The sequence below is a fragment of the Prunus avium genome, chromosome 1 (genome assembly GCF_965620075.1).
Source record: "Prunus avium chromosome 1, drPruAviu1.hap1.1, whole genome shotgun sequence".
NCBI classification, from domain to species: Eukaryota; Viridiplantae; Streptophyta; class Magnoliopsida; order Rosales; family Rosaceae; genus Prunus; species Prunus avium.
This window is the reverse complement of record NC_142284.1, coordinates 61,974,260-61,980,259: the sequence shown is the minus strand read 5'-3', so window position 1 is coordinate 61,980,259 and position 6,000 is coordinate 61,974,260. Positions and strand designations below refer to the sequence as shown.

The window sequence follows — 6,000 nt, the reverse complement described above, 5'->3', positions numbered from 1 at the left end:
TCAAAGACGTTCATAAAACAAGTCGAGACCCTTCCTTGATATGTAGCTGAAGCGATGAATGTCCAGATCAATCTCAAAGTAGTTAGGACCCTGCATGTGAGAGAGCTTGATAAAGTCAAACAACATGGTTTTTATGTTTCATCTTCTTAACACTCAGTAACATAAATGTTCAATGTTTACCTTGTAAAAATTGTGCTAGGGGCGTGAAAGAACTGATTTGTCATTATATGCATATACAAGCTTCTTCTCAGCAGAACTCTGACCGATATCCTCAGGATTTACCACCCCAGCCAAGATCTTTAGTCTTTCTATAAAAGGTACAGTGGAGTCCTTTGTGAATCCTTTAACTTTTTCCGTCTCATCTTCAGCCATTTTCTAAAAGCATCATTCAAATATATCAACAGACTGAGTGTTCCTTTAGAACATAAGATCACATTTCTATCAGGGAGAGTACATCAGAATAAAGTACATGCCTATCCAAATGGATGAAGTTGCATACAAAATGAAGTTACCTTGATGCTGTCCTGGAATTGAGGAGAGATGTCTTCATCAAAATTCTCAGAAACTTTGAAATACATTACAAGACTCATCCCCTCTCCATCACTATCACCAAGAAACATTGCAGCATGATAAGTAAGGCAACTGCAACAAGGCGCAGAGCAATATCATTAGATATTGCCAAAATATAACAAACAAAACATAACAAGATAAATCAATTCTGAAAAAATACCTGTATGTTTACAATGAACACTTTCCCATTTACTTTCACTTTGGGAAGCTCAAGATGCTGGGCAATGTGATGTATCTTTTTGGGGCATACAAACACATCAACGCCTATTCTTGTGTTCAGTATACCTATGTGTCCTTTTGATGTATGATAGTATCTCTTTACAGATCAAAGACAACTTGAGAGACTTCTCGGCGTGGAAGAGCTGATGCCTTCACTACAAGACCCTGAGCGTTTCAGCTTCTGGGTAACTTTACATTTCTCTTTATTAAAATTGAGTATATTGTGGGTTGTGATTGCCGGTATTAATGTATGATTGGATGTAGCTAGCTTCTTTATCAAACCGATGTCTTCACGAAAGGTTGGATATCTCCTACGCTTGCGAGATACAAGAGAGGTATTGCACTTTTCTCCCCTCTCAACATTGGGAATTTAAGGTGCACGTGGGTATGGTATATTTATGAATGAGATGCTACTTCTCATCTAACTCGTTGTTTGAATCTCATTTAGATAGTTCGTATATATATATCAATGCCATATGACCTCTGATAACTTCAATTTATTTCAAAACTCTTCTCTTCGTTGTCTCATTAGAATGTTTTGTATCCAATTTTTCATATGCAGAGAGTATACTGATGTATCTAAAAGCAGAAGAGCAGGGTTGTCAAGTGCAATAAGAAAAAGGTTGTCGTTGGATTTAGTTCATAATTACGATGGATAAATTTTAGAAAGTAAATTTTTACACAAGCAATTTTATACCCCGAAATTCAAGATTCTTTTATCCCCAAAATGTTGGTGGATCCCTATTTTTTGTTGTTGTATTTATGGGTTTAACCCGTATTATTTCTTATAAATAAAATTTATTTTTTATTCTTGCCTAATGGGCTAATAACTGGAAATCATTAGAGTGGGAGGTATCGGAAAGAATTTAAATTCTCATTCCCCAATATCATTGGTATAAATAAAATAATTGAAGAAATAACTCTATCCTAATTAGCTAAAGTGGTATTTTAGCCCTAAACCCTAAGATAACATGACAAAATTGTACATTTCAAGAGTATAGCCGCCCGGCTATACCAGTTAAATATATTATTTTAAAGGTATATCCGTGCGGCTATACGCTTTGAATATATTCGAATATTTTAAAGGTATAGCCGATCGGCTATACGGTTTAAATATATTTGGAACGGGCACGAAACTTGCTCTCGCAGTCACAGCCATTTCGCTCGCTTTCAAGCTTCAAAGTCTCGGTCTTGAGCCTCTCTCTCTCTCAACTCAAGCTTCGAATTTTTTTTCTTTCATTTCGGCTGCTGCGTTTGATTGGATTGGATTGGACTTTCTCTATGAAAACCATCAAATGTCATTCAGCTATTGAAATCTCCACTAAGATAACAACTCTGATGCTATAAGGGAGTTAGGCGGCTCCTAGGCGTCCTGGGCGGTTCTAGGCGGCTCCTAGGCGGCCTGGGCGGTTCTAGGCGGCTCCTAGGCGGCCTGGGCTGTTCTAGGCGGCGCCTAGGCGGCCTGGGCGGGTCTGAACGTCCTTTTTTTTTTCCTAATGAAGACAGACGAAGCTTGAAGCTCTCTTGCTCCCTCTCTCTCTCTCCATCTCTCTCTTCGTCCCTGTCTCTCATCAGTAACTTTTAGGGCTGGGCATCTGAGCACCGCCCTCGCCGCCTCCTCTCGTCTCTGCGATTCCGTCAGTTGAAGTCTCGACGCCACATGCCGCCGAACAGGCGTGCACCATCATTGGCTCGTCGTGAGCTGGAGTTGCTCATCTCCGATCTCTACAATCGGGTAATTTTAGTTCCTTGTTGTCCTTGTTACTGAAGATTGGAGTTTATTTTTCATTTGGGTTATGTTTGATTTATAGCTTATTTATATCTAATTCGATTTTATTTATATGAATTCTTGTGTGTAACCTAATTGATTATTTTTTCATAGAAAGTGATGAAATGCTTTTAGATTTTGACATTATGGGTCCACTGTGTTTCCTATTCTAGTTATAGAATTCTTTGGTTTCAGTTTTTTCAGTTGTTTTTGTTTGTTTTTTTAATCTCATTTGAAGTCTCTAGTACTCAGAAGTCTGAATGATTTTTGCTCAGTGATGCTATTCATATGGGTTACTTATGAGATCCTGCTTATGTTGAATTGTTCATTTGATGCTTCTCTGCAATTTTTTTCCTGTATTGGTCCAAAAAAGAAGTCTTAATATGTTAATCAACGTAACTTCTATATTCTGTTTAAAAAGAATTCTTGAATATGTAGTCTTTTGCACATCAGCTTGCCAATAGTATGGGCTCTACAGTCAAAATTAACTCATTTTATTGTGACTGATCTTTTCACTTAACTTGACAAGTTTTGATAAGAGCTTGTTCAGTATGTGACAGTAAAAATCATGTATTTTGTAGACAAATTTTTTCTTAGACCTTTGTTCAAACTAGTAGGAATTGTTACAGAAGAAGTTTTCTGCTCAAGTTTTCAAGCCGTAGGGTTCCCTTTGGTTGTGGTTTTTGTGAGTTTTGTTTTGGACTGGTTAAGCATTACAGAGGTATCTCTCTCTCTCTCTCTCTCTCTCTCTCTCTCTCTCTCTAAGTTATATATAGCCAGTTTTATCGTTTCTTCATATTTGTGTGGCCATAGTTTGGATTTTCCTGGTATTGTCAAGCATATGGCTAGTGAACCATATTGAAGGTTATTATAAGTTGTTCTACTGTTATGAAAAATCAAGCTTTGAATAGAGTTGTCATGAGCTTGCTTAAATTGGGTTCTATGTAGATTATGTTCTATGAAGGCTTGGAAATATGACATTGCATACCTTACCATGGAATTCTTTATTCATTGATTGTGTTGTGTATGGTAGCAATTTTGTATCTCAGGCTCAGCTATATCATGGAATTCTTTATCTGCAATTTTAGTTAGAGACTTGTGAAGATTTATTCTCATTCCAATTTTGCAATTTGGTTATATACATATATGATGGTGTTTGGGGCCCTAATGGAATTTTACACAATTTGCATGATCTTGATGTGGTAGATGAAGAAAGCTCTGGAGCGAATCAAGTAGGGAACACACCCATTTGCATGAGGAAGTGATGCTAGAGATTAGATAGCCAGAGCAATGTGGATGGATTATATTCGGAATCACTAATCTTAGAATTTATTTAGTCTAAAATAATTTAATTTAATATGTATTATTTAAGACTTGAAGATCAATTGAGTTTGACGATCATCATATATGTATGGTATTAAAATATAGATTTAAAATTAGTATGTTTAGTATAATTTCAATAATGTTTATCAATTGTATAAAATAAAATAAAATGTTTATCAATACCTTAGCTAAAAAATATTGTTTTCAAGAATTCAACCAAACAAGTTTTTAAATTTTAAAAATTTAAAAACTGTTTTCAAGTTGCATACCAAATAAGTTTTTGAATTTTTAAAAATGGATTTGAGAACTCTTTGTTTTTTAAAATAATCAAAGTTTTTGAATTCCTTACTTGGATAGGATACCAAACGGGCCCTTAAATTTGGTGTAGTGTGTCTTCAAAAATCCGTTGATTTCTTTCCCACCAAACAATTGCCAACACCAGAGAGCCCCAGATTGATTTAGCCTTTTTGCCACCTCCTAATATTTTGAACTTTTCACTGAAAAACGAAAAACAGTCCTTTGGCACCACCCAACAAACATTCATCTCTTTAAATAAGCTAACAAAGAATTCAAAGCACAAATGCTTTTGAGTCTATTTTTTGAGGAGGTGGGGATTCACCTGTGCAAATGAATAGATGGAAAGTGTGAAACAACATGGAACATCAACGCCACAGGTTTGTTTCTTCATCCTGCCCGCCAGAACAACATAAGCAATCATTTCGATTGCACATCCGTATCAGCATGCATATATTTTTAGAAGAGACTGTACGTATCTTGAATTGCATCAATCCATTTATTTCTCACTATTGATGTTATAGATGGGTAGGGCTCGAACCAGCCAATGCGTCATCATTGCCATTCTTAAGAGTCAAAATTTGAGCACCATGGGGTAAAAGGAGCAACAAAGAAATTGTTCATGTTATAATGCATCTTATTGTTCAAAATACGAAGATTGGATCTAAAATTTTAAAACCATTTTACTAGTAAGAAAATGGTATAGCGTGATTTAATATTTGAAAACCATTTTTTTAAGGAAAATTAATGCCTTCATGTCTAACAATTTCTCCATAAAAGCTGTTCAAATTATGCATTCACGCCTGTGTGTTTGGGGTAATTGAATGGTTTTGTGACTCTAAGGATTGCACAATTAAAAAATATGGACAAAGCAAGACATAGAACAGATATGTTTGTGTCAAAGGAGTATATTTGTTTTGGATCTGATGAGAAAATATACATACATCTCTTTCATATACAAGTATGTTTGTTCAATGTCTACAAAATTGGATGATTTTCATCCCTAATGGTTGAAAATGTTGAGAGAGACACTGGCTTTGATCAAGCACCTGAACAGGCACTCAAGTCCTTCTATATCTTGAATGTTTGCCTCCAAGTCCTGGAGCCAAATTTGCACATTCTCGACTTGCATTGTGTAATCAGATTTCTTAGACTTGTGAGTAATAAGGGCATTCAATGCAGCATTCACCTTCTCAAGTTCATTCGTATCTGCAGTTTCCTAACCCTCACAAGATACTCTTTTGGGCTGCACTAGCTTGGAAACTAATGACCAATTGCTTGACTTTGATTTCGAACCAGCTATGAAGGACAACAAGGATTCAAACATAGCAACAGTTACTGCATCTAACTCTTTCAACAAGTTGATCACAGCTGGAGTTCCATGATTTTTGTTGGTTCCTTCACTTTACTTGACCTTGAAGGCCTTGTTCATTGCCTTCTTGACATCCTTCCTAGAGGCAAGGTATTTTCTAACCTCACTCATGAAGCTCATGTCACCTCCTCGTCTTCTGCGCAAAATGGATTGAAGTCCATGTGTGCACTCCTTTGTTTGCAAAAGGGTATCCTTAATGATGCCACACACATCCAGGTGCCTCAAAGATCCATCTAGTAGTTCATTGAGATCCATTTGTCTCCACACTCCTGGGATAAGGTTTGCTGAGAGTGTGTCAATAGAAGAAACTTCTCAACACAATCATGCAAATCTTGGAAAAGAGAAAGGTCTTGTACTTTGCAGTTGAATGTTCAATTTGGTGTTTCAGCTTGCTTTCCTTCCCTTTGACATCTGCTCAATATATATCACACGGTTAGGGAGACAAGAGCAACTC

The 6,000-nt window shown here is 36.5% G+C and overlaps 1 pseudogene; it reads right to left on the bottom strand.

The window, feature by feature from the left end:
• On the bottom strand, nucleotides 1–2,474 carry LOC148298143 (uncharacterized; annotated as a pseudogene).
• Nucleotides 2,475–6,000: the final 3,526 nt, after the last annotated feature.